This window comes from Zalophus californianus, chromosome 9 (assembly GCF_009762305.2).
Source record: "Zalophus californianus isolate mZalCal1 chromosome 9, mZalCal1.pri.v2, whole genome shotgun sequence".
Classification (NCBI taxonomy): domain Eukaryota; kingdom Metazoa; phylum Chordata; class Mammalia; order Carnivora; family Otariidae; genus Zalophus; species Zalophus californianus.
The window spans coordinates 13,247,935-13,266,781 of NC_045603.1; the positions used below are offsets into that span (position 1 = coordinate 13,247,935).

The following is an 18,847-nucleotide window of genomic DNA, read 5'->3' on the forward strand; positions in this document are numbered from 1 at the left end:
TGAGAGAAAGAGAGAGAGCATGAGTGGGGGCAGAGGGGCAGAAGGAGAGGGGAGAATCTCAAGCAGACTCTGCACGGAGCACAGAGCCTGATACAAGGCTCGATCTCATGACCCTGAGAGATCATGGCCTGAGCTATAATCAAGAGTCAGATGTTTAACCAACTAAGCCACCCAGGCGCCGTGCACCATATCCTTCTGTCTCCAAGAGATCATGCCTCTAAACTTCAAGAAGAGGGGCTTGCCTCCACATCACGATCCTTCACATCCTGCTCATCAACCAAGGAGAGGCCCCACACTACCTCCTCCGTGATGCTGTCTCTACTCCGGCTACATGTCTCTTTGCTCTTTCCATGCCAGGGTTACAGTCAGAGGAATCTTGTCATGCCCCTGCCTCAAATATACTAGCTCTTTTTAAAGCATTTTGTTTGTGCCTACATGGATATAAATTATTAGGTCTTCCCAGAATCCCTCCGTTCCACTGGGAAAAGCACCTTCTTTTCCTGGAGCTTCTCCTCCTCAGGTTCTAGCCATGATGCTCAAATGGGTAGTGCTGTTTTCTTACAAACCCAATCCCCTTGAAAACATCAAGTTCAAGCCAGCCAATGATGAGACCACATCTCCCATCGTTTTCCCACTCTCAGTTGATTGGTCAAATGGTGAAACAAGCAAAAGATAGACTCTGATAGCAGAACCAACAAGATGCAAAATGCAGAACTCATCGGTGGCTATGTCCTAGGCCATGTGGGGATAGCAGCGTGCATGGGAACAGAGCACAGCCGAGATGGGAAACTGAGTCAGAGAAAATCCCAGCAGTGCTCAAATGCTCCCCATCCGTGGAGCTGCACCCCCTCACTGCCTGCATTTTGTAGTTCAGCTGATACCAGGGCACACTGGCAACAAATTATTTTTTGCCTTGTTAAGTTCACTTACTGGTAACTGAAATATCTTAACATAATATCTATCCATCCATCTTGTGGCACATATATGCATTCAATCCTCATTATTCATGGATTCCATAATTGCAAATTTGCCTACTTGGCTAAAATTTATTTGTAACCCCAAATCAATACTCACAGCACCTCCGCAGTAATTAGCAGACATGTGCAGATGTGCAGAAAGAAAATGTGTCTCCTGACATGCATGTTCTTGGCTAAGGTCAAACAAGACAGCACTCTGCCTTCTTGTTTCTGCTCTCATTTTGTAAACAAGTGTTCCTTGTAAATAAGTGTCCTTCTCACAAGCTATGTAGTGCTACATTTTTTCACATTTTTGTACTTTGTGCAAAAATTGTGCTGTTTAAAATGACCCCAAGCCCAGCACCGAAGTGTTGTTTGGCATCCCCAAGCACAGAAAGGCAGTGATGTACCCCAGGGAGAAAATCAGTGTGTTAGATAAGCTTCCTTCAGGCATGAGTTACAGTGCTGTTGGCCATGTGAGTTCAATGTTAATGGATCAACAACATACAGTAAATCAGAGGTCTTAAAGCAGACACACATACAAAAAACCAGGTTAGGTATTGATTAGTTGATTTAAATGTGACCAAAGGCTTGCAGGAACCTAACACAGGATTCCCCTTGGAGCAACGGTTGAGCGTTTGCACTAGCATTATAGACTATTGCTGTGAATAATAAGAATCAACTGTAGACATATAAACACACTATATATACATATATGTACACACACATTACAGGTGTGAGTGTATATATATGTATGTGTACATGGAGGGAACACCACTACCCCGACTGTATATACATATACATACGTGTGTGTGAGACACGGACAGAAAGAGAGAGATTTATCATACATATTTTCCAGCAATACTTTAGAGGGCAGGAGCAATTTCTTACATTCTTTCTTGACCTCTTTCTTCACCAGTACCCTGCTTCACTCTTAATATTGAGTTAATAAATGCTGAGTGAAAAGATGTTGACCATCTCACCTACATGATCAGATGCTGATTATCAAGCACCTACTCATCACCATAGATCATATATGGTGGCCCATCTGCACAGCAGTCCCGCTCGGACGATACTAACCAATCCCACCGGAAGGATACCTGCTTATCCTCAGTTTGCACGTTGTTAAGGACACCCTGATTGAGGATGTTCGGACAGCCGTCTCCACACCAAATCGTAGGCCTGGTGAGTAACCTCGAGAGGAAGATGTGAAGTACAGAACGTGGACATTGGTGGACCAAATACCTGAGTTCAACTCTTGGCTGCCCCCTCTGGGCCTCCGGCATGTCACTCCATGAAATGTTCCTCTCCCTATGAGAAGGCACTCTGGACTCACCCTTGTCCACAAACCCTTTGTGCTGTGTGCTGGGTGGCGATGTCCCTGCAGCCACTCAGAAGATGGGGAGGTTCTAGAGAATCATGCTCTCACTGCCTCCCCTGGTATCTATGCACACACCAGGTAAGGCGAGAAAGTTCTGCGTGCGACCGCAGAGCGCAGCCATGCAAAATGGCTCAAAGAGGCCTTGAGCCTACGGCTGGTTGCTCAAACCCACGTAAATAAGCAGCCAGAGACAAAGCTAAAGAGGCGCATGGGGCTGAGCAGAGGCCAAGGAATTAAAAGCCCCGGTGAGGATTCTGTAATAAGGGGAAAGGTGAATCGTGGCGCAATGTGCAGAAGCCATCCTGAGGCTACTTTCAAATTAGGAGAACATACAGAGAACTTCCCGGGGAACTTTAGGGATCTGGAGAGCCAGGCCTCTGTGGCCGAGCCTCCTGTGCATGCACGGAAGCTGCTGACTAGTCAAATTTCTTGCATAAAAGAGAGTAAGTGCTTACACGGGGCCTCAACACTTTTTCGTTGGCAAAGCACTTTCCTTATATTGCCACACATTTGATTCTCTTGAATACTTGAGAAAGTGGGCAGTCGAGATGTTAATGAAGAGGAAATCAAGGCACAGAATTTCGGTGGATTGCACAGGGCCACATTGCCAGTAAGGGGCAAAGCTGGGGCTCGAACTCAGGTCATCTGATGTCAAACCCAGAGCCCTTTTCTGCCCACCACCACTGTCGCCACCAAATATCTTCTCATGGAATGGCAGAAAACACTTTTAAATACTTCTCCAGCAATTCCAGTGTGAGGCTAGTTTGAGAACTACTGGATGCAAATCGTGTTTCTTAAATTTTGGCCGCAGAATCACCTGGAGAATGTATAAAAACATAGATGGTTTTCACCCCCCCACCCCGCACACACACACTTTTGTTTCTGATCCAAGTGTTCTGAGTGGAGACTGTTAATTTTCACTTTTAATAAGTTGCCAGGTGGTTCTTATTGATATGGCTGGCCCAGGGACCACACTTTAAGAACCACCGGGTTACAGTGCGGGACTCAGTCCTGCCTCTTGCCTCTCAGTCCCACCAGCCTGCAGGGACATTTCTTTCCAGACAGCTCCCCTCTCAGTGGTAAGCCGTGTGATACACCCAGATGCTCCGTAGTGAGGTCTGCAGCTTTTTTAGGGAAACCCCCCAAATCCCTATTTCCAGATCCCTGTGCTTGAAATGAAGCTAATATTTGTGATTCCTTGTACAATTTTTCGATCACATCTGTACTCAGAAGAGGAAGACAAAGGTACTGTTCATAGATACTCTTCAAGTTCCAATACTAGAGAGCACAATTTTCTGACCTTCGAGCCTGATGCTAGATTGGGGGAAGCTTTTGGGGGTCTCGGGGTGAGAGTGAGGGCATTTCACATGTGTGACCAAGAAGACTGACAGTGAGAGATGGAATCATTAGCCCAGTGCGTCATTCCCCTGCAGCACCTATGTATCCACACTTTTGTGGCATCAAAGTGGATGGGATCCAAGCTCCCCATGCCTTGACTTGACTTTGCTCGATGGAATATTAGCATATGTGACATGGTCACGACTTGAAATATGGCTGCCTGTTTGGACCGTCCTCTTGTTCTCTGAACCACATCGCTCTAGAGAGGGCATGTCTTAGGTAGTCTTGCCTCAGAAAGAGATATGTGGGACAGTGCTGATCGGACCAACACTCAGAGCTGCAGACCAAGCAGAACCATTCCAACCGATCTGAGAACACTTGAGTGAGACATACATGATGATTAAGTACCATCGCGTTTGGGGGTGGATTGTGATACAGCATGAATATAATAATTATTGACTCATACAAGAGAGATAATAGAAATCCCAAATGAGACTTTAAAAGAAACAGAGGAATGGAAATATTTGGAGAAATTATGAATGTATTAGGGTTTGCCAGAGAAACGGAAACAATAGAGTGTGTGTGTGTTTATCGTGTAATGGTCAAATTCTAGCCCCTCACTGGGGGAGGAACTGCGAAAGGGTGTGAGCCTCCTTTATTGGGTTAATGAACATATTTTAAAATAGATTATGACAATGGCTGTACAACTGCATATACATATGTTGAATTGTGCACTTTACACTCGTAAATTGTACGGTATGCAAATCACATCTCAAAAAAAGGAAGACTTGAACCCATGTAAACAAAAATCCTTCACGAATGCTGACAACAACAGTATCAGAAAAAGAATTCAAAGCAAAAATCATTTCAAAAAGTTCATTTTAAATTAATTATTATTTATTTAAATATTTAATAATATTTATATTTATATTTAAATGTGGAAAAATAAGATAAAAATATGAAGAAACCCGGGGCGCCTGGGTGGCTCAGTCGTTAAGCATCTGCCTTCGGCTCAGGTCATGATCCCAGGGTCCTGGGATCGAGCCCCACATCGGGGGCTTCTGCTCTCCCTCTCCCACTCCCCCTGCTGTTTTCCCTCTCTCACTGTGTCTCTCTCTGTCAAATAAATAAATAAAATCTTTAAAAAAATACGAAGAAACCTTTATATATTAGATGAGAAACTTACAAATACACAGTTCTTGTGTAAGTCTTCAATACACCTCTGTCTCAGCCTTTGACAGAATAGGATGTGAAAGGGAGAAAATGATGTAGAAGACTTAATAATTTACACAGTGTGATAAAATTAATAAAATATATATGCAATTATATTAACATCAAAGAGAAAATATACCTTTGTAAGCATTCATGTGGCATTTACAGAATTTAATTATACAGTAGAAATTGTAGAGGCCATATTCTCTGGCAACATTGCATTAAAGCTAATGTAATCACAAAGTGTAATCAAAACTATGTGAGAAAACCTCTTGGAAATTAAACAACATTCTATTAAATAAGGATTGGTTTAAAGAAGAAATAAAAATTATAATTACATGCTATTTAGAAAATAGCAAAAATGAGAACAATATTTATCAAACCCAATGGAAAAAGCTTACCCCTTACCTGAAGTCAAGGCCTATAAAAGCTGTCACTATTAAATAGAAAATCATGTAATTAGAGTAACTAAGCATTTAATTTCTAAAAATGAACAAAAATAACATCAGGAAAGGAGGAAATGATAATGTTAAAAGCAGATATTTGTGAATTACAAATAAGTAAAAGAGAATTCTTAATTAAACTCTAGAAGGAATTCCCAGACTTCTAACAATGAGACTATGACAACGGTAGAGGTCCAGAGAGACATCTCAGAATGACATACAAAATGCTAGATGAAATATGGGGCTTGAACTTTTAAATGCATCGTTCAGCTGGCTAGGAGGTAACAGAAATCGTAAAAGGCCAATAAGAATAAAAGGAACAGATTCAGAGAGATAAGTGAGCCTTGTAGCACCATTTATCCTCAGGACTTAGGTCATCTGCTGCTGGCCTACACTGTGAGTTTTAAAGGGTGCCATGTATGATGGGGACAAGACACATAATCAAAGGACAAAACCTGAGACACACAGATGGGAGACCCTGGCATAAAGCCAACTCCTCTAAGAGCTACACCATCCTCAGTGAATTAAAATTACACACACACACACACACCTTCAGAGATAGTATAGATTCTAGTCTATATTGGCTCAACCTTCTGTGAAAATCAATAATAAAAACAAAAGCAAAAGATAAAAGATTTCAGCCACTGAATCTTTAATACCAAGTTTACACTTGCATGAGTTTTAACTACCTTGACCAGTGTCCTCAAAAATAAAGTAAAACTATAATTTAAAGTGTCCTGGAATGATCATCCTTCCTAAGCCACCGGCAAGAGCAGATGTATTCCTCTCTGGAGAAAGGTGCCTTAAATTCACTCCTCAAAAATTCCCACAGATAATATTTCACAAAACACCATCTCATAATCATAAACCACAGGACCTATGTGGGAATTAAGGCATCTTAATGCAAGGCAGCAGAAACAACTACTCATACTTATAGTGACTGTAGATGCAGGAATTATCAGATAGATAATATATAATTGGATATGTAATTTATTTAAAAACCAAATAAGTCAAGGGGCACCTGGGTGGCTCCATCAGTTAAATGTCTGCTTTTGGTTCAGGTCATGATCCTAGGGTCCTGGGATTGAGCCCTGTATTGGGCTCCTTGCTCAGCGGGGAATCTGCTTCTCCTTCCCCCTCTGCCCCTCTCCCCAGCTCATGCTTGCTTTCTCTCTCACTTGAATAAATAAATAAAATATTTAAAAAATAACCAAATAAGTCAAAGTGATCTATAGTTCAATATAGTCCCTGTCAAAATGCCAAAGGCATTTTTTTTTGCAAGATAGAAAATTCCCTCCTAAAATTCATATGTAATCTCTCAATAGCCAAAAGAATCTTGAGAAGGAAGAACAAAACTGGAGGATCACTTCCTGATTTCAAAACTTAATGCAAAGCTACAGTAATCAAAAGAGTGTGGTACTGGTATAAAGGCAGGCATAGAGACCAATGGGATAGAGAGCCCAGAAATAAATGGTTGCATATACAGTACAATGTTTTTTCAACAAGGGTGTCATGATCATTCAATGGGGGAAGATACAGTCTTTTCAACAAATGCTGCAGGGAAAACTGAATATCCCCCACATGCAAAATAATGAGGTTGGACCCTACCTTGCACCATATATGAATTAACTCAAAATGGATCAAAGATTTAAATGTAAAAGCTAAAACTGTAAAACTTTTAGAAGAAAGCATATGGAGACAGCTTTGTGACATTGGTTTGGCAATGACATCAAAAGTATAAGCAAAAGAAGGAAAAACTGATAAATTCAACTTCATCAAAATTTAAAACTTTTGTACGTTAAAGGACACTATTAACAGAGTAAAAAGGCAACCCACAGAATGGGAGAAAATATTTGCAATCATGTATCTGATAAGGGATTACTATCCACCATATATAAAGAACTCTTACACCTTAACAAGAAGAAGAAGAAGAAATTAAAAGGTGGGCAAAGGGCTTGAATAGACGTTTCTCCAAAGAAGATACATGGATGGTCAATAAACACATAAAAAGATACTCAACATCATTTCTTCATTAAGAAAATGCAAAATCAAAACCACAATGAACTATTACTTCATACCCATTAGGACAGCTCTTATACAAAGAAACAAAGAATATCAGAAAATAACAAGTGTTGGTGAGGATGCAGAGCAATTGGAATGCTTGTGCACTGCTGGTGAGAATGTAAAATGGTATAGTAGCTTTGGAAAACAATACAGGGATTCCTCAAAAAATTAAACATAGAATTACCATATGATCCCACAATTCCACTTTTTAGTACTACACCCAAAAGAATTGAAAGAGAGACTTGAACATATATTTTTATAAATAACGCTCATGGCAGCATTATTCACCATAGCCAAAGGCAGAAAACTACACGAATGCCCATAAAGAGACAAATGGATAAATAAAATGTGATTGATATATATGACGGAATATTATTCAGCCTTAAAAAGGAATGAAATTCTGACATAATCCTCGCATGGGATAGACCTTGAAGACGTTATTCTAAGTAAAATAAACCAGAGACAAAAGGGCAAATATCATATGATTCCACTTACGTAGGTACCTAGAGTAGCCAGCTTCACGGAAACAGAGGAGAATGGTCCTCACCAAGGGCCACGGAGAAAGGCAAGCAGGAGTGGGGTGCTATCGTTTAATGGGTGCAGAGTTTCAGTTTGGGAAAGATGAACAAGGTGTGGACATGAACTGTGGTGATAGTTGCACAACAAGGTGAATATGCTTAAACTCTACACTTAAAAATGGCTAAATGGCAAATTTTATACTATTTATATTTTATATTTTACCACACTACAAAAAATATGGATTGGATCTACCCATATATTGTCCCAGTTTTAGGGCTAACTGAAAGTATCGTGACTACCAAACGAAACCAAACCAAATCAAATCAAGTTACTGAAAGTATGATACAGGAGAAGGTAAAATCACCACCACTAATAACCAAGTGGATTTGAAAAAGAACCAAAAAGAGCTTCTAGAAAAAAATGTCTATATAATAATAAGTTAAAGAGCAGATTAACACATTTGAACAGATGGTTAGTAAACAAAGATAGAACTGAAGAAATTATGTAAAATTATGTAAAATGTAGCACAGAGGGACAAAAAGAAAAAAAAATGTGGAAAAGAGGTTTATGAGAATAGAGGAAAGGGAGAAAGTTGATTGTGTGTCCAATCAGAGTCCCACAGGAACATAATAAAGGCAAACGGGAAGATACAGTATGTGGCATGGCAATAGCGGAAACTTGGCCAAATATATGTAAAACCCCACTGCTCAGACTTAGGGAGACCAGTGAAACATGAACAGGATGAAAAAATAAATAAAACTTACATCTTAAACTGGTCACGACCAAACCGCCCAACACGGTAGAAGAAAAAATACCTTGAAAGCCGACGGAGAGAAATAATAAATTGCACAGAAAACAATTAGGGTGACAGCTGACATCTCCCAGCTAAAAACGGAAGCCCAAAGAGGGTGGAATAACATTTTCGAATTTCTGACAGAAAATTACTGATGACTTAGGAAGCATACCCAGTAAAAATATCACTTCAACACGATGGCAAAATTAAGACATTTCCATGGAAAAACAAACAATCTTTTATACATAGACTCTTGTTAAACTTTTTAAAGAATGAGTTTAGAGGATTCATTTTAGGAGGAAGTAAAATATCTCACAGCATATGTGTAAATCCAAACAAACACTGGTTAAACAAAAATAATGTCTAAACGTTAGACTTTAAAATAAGGTAGAACTAATGTGTTGGCTAATGAGCAGATAAATATCGGGAGAAGGGGGCAGGGGTTAAAATGCACTGTTCAGAAGGAGAATAATGATACTGATTAACTTTTGACTTTGTTGTAGGTAAGTATGTTAAGAGTTCTAGGGTAACCACTACAGAATAAAAACAGAATACAGAATTTCCAGATGATTAGAAGGGAGGAGTGGAGTGGGGATGAACATAATGAACCCAGAGTGGCAAGAAAGGCCAGGAAGAGAGACACGGAAAAGGTATTATAGAAGTAAATCCAGGGCACCCAGGTGGCTCAGTCGGTTAAGTGTCTGCCTCCAGCTCAGGTCATGATCCCCGGGTCCAGGGATCGAGCCCCGCATCAGGGTCCTGCGATGGAGCCCCACATCGGGCTCCTTGCTCAGTGGGGAGCCTGCTTCTCCCTCTCTCTCTGCCTCTCCCCACTGCTCATGCTCAATCTCTCCCAAATAAATAGATAAAATCTTTTTAAAAAAGGAAGTAAATCCAAATGTTGTAATCACCACCTACAAAACCTGATTAACCGCTCACAATAAAAGACGGAGTTGTTAGACTGAATTATAGAGACACACCCGAGAGGCTTTTTTGCTGCAACCAGAACCTGTGACCTTGGGCACTGAATGGCACCATAGGAGCAGGGCATTTTGACCTAGCAGTTTACAGAGGTTTGTAGAGGGCCAGCTTCTGCCTGCTAAGGCTTGGGCTTTTAAGCCTGAGAGCACATGGTGTTTGATGTTGGCTGGTGAATTCAGCTACGGCAGCTTTACCCACAGGCAAGCGGCTCCTTCCATAAAAGCAGCACAAAGGAGATGAATTCCAGAGCACAGCAGCTGGGTCCATAGGTAGATTATCAGTGTCAATGATACTGTCACAGATCTGAGAGGCACGCATTCATGACCACCACACTAAACTATCTTCCTTACACTGGGCTATAGCAAAAGCTAGGGGCCACCCAGACCTCATTAAGGATAATGTCTGCTGTACAGACGGCCTGGTAAGCAAAGGCAATGACCTGTTCTCAGCAGGCGTGGGGTCTATGGTGGTGGTTCTCTGCATGCGGTTACCAGGGCCTCAGAATCAGCCTGGCCTGGAAGCCCATTAGAATGCAAATTCTTGGGCCCCACCCTGGAGCTACTGAATCAGGATCTCTGGCAGTAGGTAGGGCCAGCAATCTTGGTTTTAACAAGGCCTACGGCGGATTCTGATGCACACCGACATCTGAAAACCGCTGGTCTACAGCAATGAGGAAAGCTTCTGGAAGACACAGACTCAGCACTGCGGTGGATCCAGGATCCAGGCTGCCACCAACTCTCCAACAGTAGAGCTTTTCCTTGACATCTGTGTCTGTGGCAAATAGTCCGTGATAGAGAAAACAGCATCTTTATCAGATTTTGAGGCGTGTGGGAGAGGCACAATATTTGCTGGGTTTAAATTGTGGAACAGCTTTGTTCTGTGCGTGCCTCTGAGTCCTGTTGGAATTTCTAAAGTTAAATGAATGGTATCCAACCTTGATATGAAAGGCTGGGCAGTTGCCCCGATTTCCACTCTACATTCTTACCCTAGAATTAGAATGGGAGTTTAAAATTTGGAAAGAGTAAACCTAGGGTGTTTGGACTGGCAAAAGTAAGAAACAAGACCGGTCTGCTCATAATCCTCACTATTTATTACTTAACGTTGCGCCGGACATATCGCATGCCACAATTTAACAAAAAAACAATGAAAATGGGAGAAGTAACACAATCATTAGTTTTAGATGATATTATTGTAATCCAGGGGAAAAAAATCAAATAAAAAAACTACAAATAAGAAGAAACTGCAGGAAAGTAGCTTGGTCTCTGGAGGCACGTGGTAGTGGTCATGGGTGGGTGGGTGCCTCTCAGATCTGTGATTGGAGCAGTGACTCTTATATATAACTCTGGACACAGCTGCTGGGCTCTGGAAGTCATCTCCCTCTTAGTGCTGAGGCCAGGCTTTCCAGACAATGGCTAAGTGTGACAGGGATAGGAAGACAGGATCATTTCTGGGAGAGGGAGGCTTCTGGAAGACCAGATCTTAGGAATAGAATCCTTTCCAGGATGGTATCTGGCAAGGGTGCCCACGTCAAGGTGAAGGAGGTGTGGGTGGGCCCATGATCGTGGGTTCCGCTGGTTGGCTCACATACTGAACCAGCCAGAGGCAGTCTGGCTCATCGGACACTGCAGTGGCCTTCTCCAGCTCAGCTGGAGGGCCATACTGGACCGGGGGAGACACTGTGAAAAGAATGGGGTGCCATTCTTCGAGATGCAACATGTGTGTATGAAATCAGAGAACTTTGCATGGTACTAGATCCCAGAATGGAAGAAGGGGTAGAAGTAGGCATAGTTGTACTTACTGTCCCACCCCATAACCCACTGCGGTATTTTGTGCTTCCCATTTTCTCAATTCTGGACCCTGCAGAGTTAGAGGGCCTGATCTCCCAAGCAGGAACCTCGCCGGGGAACGTGCAAGGGTTCCACTGAGCTACCAGGTGTGGTTATCACCGTATTTGGGACTCCTGTGGCCAGGGACCAGGGGTGAGGAGAGCCGTCGCTGGCGGGGGTAATGGATCTCAATCAGCATGAGAAGGGAGGGCTTTTACACAAGAAGCTCGGGAGGAAGAGCTAGAACTCGGGCACCTCCTGCTTTTCCCTTGCCTCACTCTAACTGACCAAGAAGGATATGATGACCATCAAATATGCTCATCAATGAGGGATTGGCTCAAAACACCAAAGAAGCCACCCAGACTTGCTGAGGGGAGTGAAGGAATTCAGAACGGATGGAGGGGGGAGCAGGGGGAGCAGTCCCAGGCCTGAGATCACTGAGATCAGTGACAAGGGCTCCACTCACTTCCATTGGCTATATTGTCCCTCAGGAAGAAAGACCCACCGGAGCCACAGTGGAGCCGCTCCCAACTCTGTGGGGAGAAGTGCAGTGCCCAGGGTGGACTGTGGTGGCCAAAGGACATGTTCTGACACCTCAGGGTGTGTAACTGACCAGCAAGCTCTGCTGCTTGAAATCCATCACCACGTGCCTCCAGAGACCATGCTGCTCACAGGCTGCTCCCGCCAAGGGCTGAGCAGGTCAGGGAAGATGGGGAAGTCCGCTGATGGGCAACATTGGCCTCAGGACCTCCCAGTGGTCTTGCTAAGCTTTCCCCGGAACGGCACTGGAGTCTGATGTGCTTCCCCCCACCCCACCCCCGCCACCCTCCTCTCTCCACTGGGTGCCCCACCTGCATCTTCCAGCCTCCCTCTCTCTTAGAGCATTTCTACTAATCAGGCTCTGGCATGCCTGACTCCCATCTTGACATCTGCTCCTTGGAGTTAACATATTTAATGGAAAATTAATGTATCTGTCAGATACTCATGCAACAAATTCTTTGTATCTTTCAACAATCCATCAACAATCAAGAGCAGACCGCATATACCACCACAATAGAAAAGATGAGCTACCTAAAAGATGGAATAACAAAAATCATTCAGAACGTATCTTTTAAAAAGACTTGTAGAAATAAACAGAATTACTATGTTTTTGGATATTTAAAGTCAATGTCATAAAGATTTCAATGCTTCTTATGTAGTTTAGAACTTGAACATAATCCCCATAGAAATATCAATAGGTTTTGTTTAAGGAAGTAGACATGTTGATGATCAAGTTTCTATGGAAAAATTTCAAATGCCTGGACCATTTGACCCAGCAATCCCAGCTCAGGGGAGTGACCTCTACAGGTAAGTTATTGTAACATTGCTTACCACAGCTAAAGACTGGAAACAATGAAATACCCTGCAGCGGTGGACTGGTTCAGTAGAATATGGTGAATCTATACAAAGGAATATGCTATCCTGCTCAAGAGAAAAAAGAAAAGAAAGAAAAGAAACAAACCTACCTACACACTGATTTGCAAAGATCTTGAAGTCATACTGTTAAGTGAAAAAAAAGCGGGGAAGAGTGTATATAATGTGCTACGCTTTGTGTATAAAAAGAAGAAAATAAAAATATCCAATCATATCTGTCTGCATTTGCATAAAGAAGGTCTGGAAGTTACGGAAACTAACAAAAAATGGTTAACTCTGATGGGGGATGAGGGGAACCATATACAGTGAGAGCAAAGGTAAAAAGCAAGACTTTGTCTTTGAACCATGTGCATAAATTACCTGTTCCCAATAATTACATAAGTGTATCTCTAAAATGCCACTGGGATTTCACACTGACTAGAATACTATTTCATGCCCACCAGTTTGGCAAAAATTAAAAAGCCTGGTAAGTGCCAAGTGTGGTGAGGGCGTGGGGAGTTTCAACACCTTTCCAGTGTCTGTGTAAACTGGCCCAACCCCATCAGAAAAGAATAGAACCTAGTAAGGTTAAACTCCAAATATCCTATGATCTGGAAGTTACTCCCCTTCTTATATAGCTGAGAAAGTACGCATGGGTACTTGAAAATGTGTGCAAGAATATTCGTGGCAGCATTCGTTGTGATAGAAAACACTTTATCTAGATGTCCCTCCAAAGCAGAATGGATAAACTATACCCCTTCACGTGAGCACCATAGGGCAGTGGAAAAGGATCAACTCCACTACAGGCGTAAACCACAGCAAACCTCAAAAACTTGAAAGTGAACAAAAAATCAGACAGCGTGAGTCAACTCACAAAAAGTTCAAAAATGGCAAAACTAAATCAGATCTTGTTTAGAGAAAAGCACCTATATTACAAATATGCCACAGACTCGTACCCTATTCAAGGATGTGGTTATTCCTCAGCAAGGGAGGGGGAGGCCGCTTGGGGGTGGGGGGACTCTGGGTGACTGGTATTGTCCTCTCACCTCCAGATGGGAACAAAAGGTTTAGTTTTAGCATTTAAACAGATCTACATATAAATGCAGTTTTTTTTGTATGTAGAATATATTTCATGGGTTTTTTTTTAAGGTAAAAAAACAAATTCTTTCAAAGATTAGTGAAGTGGACACCTCTGGCATATTAAATCAGGAAAAATAATTACATGAAAAGAAATCTTGCTACTGATAAGGAGGAAAGAATAAAATAGTAAAAGACTATAAACAATTTAAACTTCAGAATCTCACTGAAATGGAAAGATTCTGGGGAAACAGACACTTTAAAAAACTCACTCATGAAAAGGAAGAAAACCTGAACAGACAAATTACTGTGAAAGACTAAAAATTTTATCAAAGAATTACTTTGCAAAAACTCCTGCACCAGACAGTTCTGAGATTTAGTACTTTCCAGGTTTCAAGGGACTAAAATCCCTGTGCTATTAAAATTGTTCCAGGCTTAGAAAAATATGAATACATTTTTCATTTTGTAAAGCCAACATAACCCTGATTCCAAAATGTGAGAAGTGGAGAAAAAAATTGTAGTAAATTTGGAAAGTCATGTAAAATCCTAAATAATATATTATTAGACCAAACCAGCAGCAGAAGTAAGAGAATTATTCACAATGACCAAGTAGGATTTAGCCAAGAAATGCAAATATCATTATTATAAGATCTATTAAGGCAACATCCCATATGAATATATTTAAGGAGAAAATAGGAACAATCATTTTAATGGAGGAAGAAAAAAGCAGTCAACAACATTTAAAGTACATTCTATAATCCCAAATTTGTTTTTTGGTGAAAATTAGAAATAGGAGATTTTTTAACGTAGTAAGACTTTCTATCTTAAACTAGCTATCAACATTATCCTTAAGAGTGAAAAACTAAAGAGAGTTCTTATTAAAACCAGTATCAAAAGCAAACAAACAAGATACTCATCATTATTACCATTTAGCATTTTCCAAAAACTCTCAACAATGCAATTAGCATGAAACATGAAGAGAGATGATTATTGAAAAGATGACAAAATTATTACTTGGTACAATAATGCAGTTGTATCTTTATAAAACTCCAGAGAATTTTTTTTTTTTTTAAGACAGGGAGAGAAGGGATATGCAGAGGAAGAGGGAGAGAGAGAATCTTAAGTAGGCTCCACACCCATCACAGAGCCCATCTCGTGGGGCTCCATCTCACAACCCTGAGATCATGACCTGAGTCAAAATCAGCAATAATCGCGCCTCGGATAAACCTCATTGGCTATGATACTGTCACTGTGCAAAGCTGACCTGAGTCAAAATCAAGAGTCGGTCACTCAACCGAGCCCAAGCACCCCAGAGAATCTTTTTCTCTTTCCTTTAGATTTTATTCACTTATTTGAGAGAGAGTGAGAGAGCACAGCAGGGGGAGTGGCAGAGGGAGAAGGAGAAGCAGGTTCCCCACTGAGCAGTGAGCCCGATGTGGGGCTCGATCCCAGGACCCCGGGATCATGACCTGAGCTGAAGGCAGATGCTTAACCTACTGAGTCACCCAGGCGCCCCAGAGAATCTATTTTTAAAACATATTTTAAGTAAGCTTTATAACTTAACTTCATAGAGGGTTTCTTTTTTAATTTGTGTATTTCATATATATCAATAATAATCCATGTAAAAACAACCAAAAAATGATTTTACAGTGTATCCAAAACATAAAATTCTGAAGGGAAAAAAACATTTTGAAGAATAAGTAGGATCTACAGGGTACACTCCCAAATTTGCTGAAAAATAACAATAAGCATTTTTGATATATAAGCAAAAATATTTATGTATGAGAAATTAATGCATTAATTCTTCTGAAATTAATTTTTAGGCTTAAGAAAATCCCCATTACATTCCTAATGGAATTTGCTTGGAAATTAATTATTGGATTCTTAAGTTCACCTTGGGGGGAAAGAGATAATAATACAAACAAAACAGATTCATGAGAAAACAGCTGAGAACTTTGTAGAAAGAGTGATTAAGAAAGAATTTTCCTGGGGTACCTGGGTGGCTCAGTCGGTTAAGCATAAACCTTCGGCTTGGGTCATGATTCCAGGGTCCTGGGATAGAGCCCCACGTTGGGCTCCCTGCTCAGCGGGGAGTCTGCTTCTCCAACTCCCTCTGGCCCTCCCCCCCTCATTCTCTCTCTCTCCCTCTCTGTCTCTCTCTCTCTCAAATAAATAAATAAAAATCTTAAAAAAAGAATTTTCCTACAAAAATTAAATGAATCAAAACATACAAACATCAGAACTGTGTGATAAAAGCCAAACAAGAAACACTGTGAGAGAAGATTGAGAAATAGGATGGGTTCCTCACAGAGAAAGAAGAGCCCACAAACCAACAAGGAAGTGAGAGGTCACCCAGGACATTGTACTGGAGAGATGCACTATTGGGTGAGGGGAATAAAAATGGCAGCCTCAGCTGAACCCCTCTAAAAACACATTCTGCACTGATACAGAGGTAAGAGTACAAATAAGAAACTTACAAATCCAGGAATCAGAAATCTGGGGGAACACATACGAGTAAGCGTTCAACTGTCTTCAGTTAGCCAGGACTTCTTCACCAAACCCTGCCTCCCTCCTCGCCCGCCAGATCCAGCCCATCATCACGCCCCATGGAACTGAGTTCTAAATGCTCATCTCTGACGTGTCCCCATCTCTCTGTCTCCGTGCCACTCTCCCCTGGACCACTATGGTAGTCTCCATAGGTCTTCGGGTTTTACGTTCCTCCAATCCATTCCCCACCCAGCTGCCAAAGTAACCTTCATCCCACACAAATTAATTTGCATTACCGCTCTGCTGACTTCCTTTCCTGACTCTCCGTTGCCCTTAGCATACATTCTGAAATCTAAAAACCCGTTTTATCTGATCCTTCACTGCCTTTCCCGTCCCAGTTCTGCAGGTGTCCCTTCGCTCGCTCTAGTGATCTAGCTACATTGGTTTCATCAGCTCCTCAAAAGTGAGAAGCTTGGGAAGAAAACAAAACCAGGCAATGAAAGAATTAGCCAAGACAAAAGATTGACAGATTTGATTACTTAAACCTTTAAACCCTCTCTACATAAAAACCATCTTTGAAAAAAAATCCTCATGAGTAAGCTGATGACAGATGATGAACTGGGTGGTGGGGGGAAGGATTTGCAACAAACAACTGACAAGGATTCCAATGCACTGCTGTTTAACAAAGCTCTTCAAGTTGGTTAGATGAGAACACAGATTTCTGTTGGCATCCGGGTCTGGACTACACCCAGGTAATTCACCAAATAAATGCTTAAAATAGATAAAAGTGTGAAAGATTTTCTTCCTTACTTACTCAAAGAGATGAAAAACTGAACTACAAGATAGCATTTTTCACCTATTGCTTTGGTAAATACATTTTCTCGTTTTAGAAATGTTTTCGTTGAAAAAAAATGTTTTCGTTGAGCTACAATTTACATAAAGTATGCCAATGTTTAGCATACAGCAGGCTTGCTTTTCATATAGTTTTTACAGCCATGTAACCACACCCAGATCAAAACATAGAACATTGACAGCACCCCCCCTCCCCTGGGAACTTCCTTGTGCTTCCCCCTAGTTAATTCTCCCCTCACAAGAAGCAACCCTTATTCTTCTATCTCCAAAGTTCAGTTTTGCCTGTTCTTGAACTTGATAAAAACATTTTATACAATGTATCTTTTCTGTACCTGCCTTCTTTTGCTCAACAAAATCCCATGGGTTTGCAACGATCAGTAGTTGCCTCGTCTTCTGTTTAAACTGGCTGTGTGGTACCCCATTGTAGGAAACACCCCAAAGTGTCTCTTCATTCTCCTGTGGATGGACATCAGGGTTGTGCCACTGGGTCTAGCCTGAATAGATCTGCTCCGAATGGTCTTGTACGTGTCTTTGCGTGAACATAGGTATTCGTTTCTCATACATAGAAACCTGGCAGTGGATCACCTGGATCATAGATTAGATGTACAGGTAGCTTTCATGGATAATGCCACACAGTTTTTCAAAGTTAATATTATACCAAGGATTGGTGCTCAAGCCCTCTAAAATGCAGTCTGGTGCTCTGTCTAGTCATCAAGAGTGAAGATGGAATGCACCTTCCTTCCATATCTCTTCTTTCCTTCTTCTCCCTCTCTCCCTCTCATCTCTTTCTTTCCATCCCATAAACTCCCTGCTCATCCTGTCTTCATCCCCCTCCATTCCCTCCTCTTCCCACACCTTTTCAGGCCACTTAGAGTTGGAAGATGTTCCAGGTCTGAGCAAGCCTGTAAACTAGATTCTGAGCTCCTTGCATCAGCAACTGCCTAATTAGGGGCACGATTTGTGGTCCAGTGAAGTCTCCACCAGCCTAATGTGCCTGGCAGAGCCGGCTTCTGCTAGTAATTACCTTCCACTTCCAGTTAACAGAAGGACAAGAACATCTGTATCAAGAGTGATGAGGAAGCCCCTGCCGAGGGTCCTCTGGAGCTGGAATGTGAAGCAGGGAGCCAGCAGAAGCCCTCACTAAATGCGCCATCCCTTACTTAACACCAACAGCTCCTCAGTTTCTCCCGTTACCTGTCTCTCTTGCCCAAGGAAGATGACTTGGTTTCTGCTTCTGGAGCTGGGTCTCTGTCCAGTATTTATTATTTAAATGGGAGAACAGGGAGAAAATGTGGTATGGAGCATAGATTCTTAAACAAAGAACATTGAGGAACGTTGCAAAATTAGTTGGTTCCTAATAATTAAAGGACCAGTCTCCAAGGGATTCCCCTTTCCAGTAGAGAGAAGATGCAAGTCTTTCCTTATAGGAACATTCCTCACGTTTACAATTCCAACACCATGTATTTAACTCTCTTTCCAGCACCTACCCTGTGCCCAGCAATGGGCACAAATGGTGAGGAAAACAG

The 18,847-nt window shown here is 41.7% G+C and overlaps 1 pseudogene; it reads right to left on the bottom strand.

Annotated features, from left to right (window-relative positions):
• Positions 1-14,986: 14,986 nt before the first annotated feature.
• Positions 14,987-15,243, bottom strand: LOC113923190 (annotated as a pseudogene).
• Positions 15,244-18,847: the final 3,604 nt, after the last annotated feature.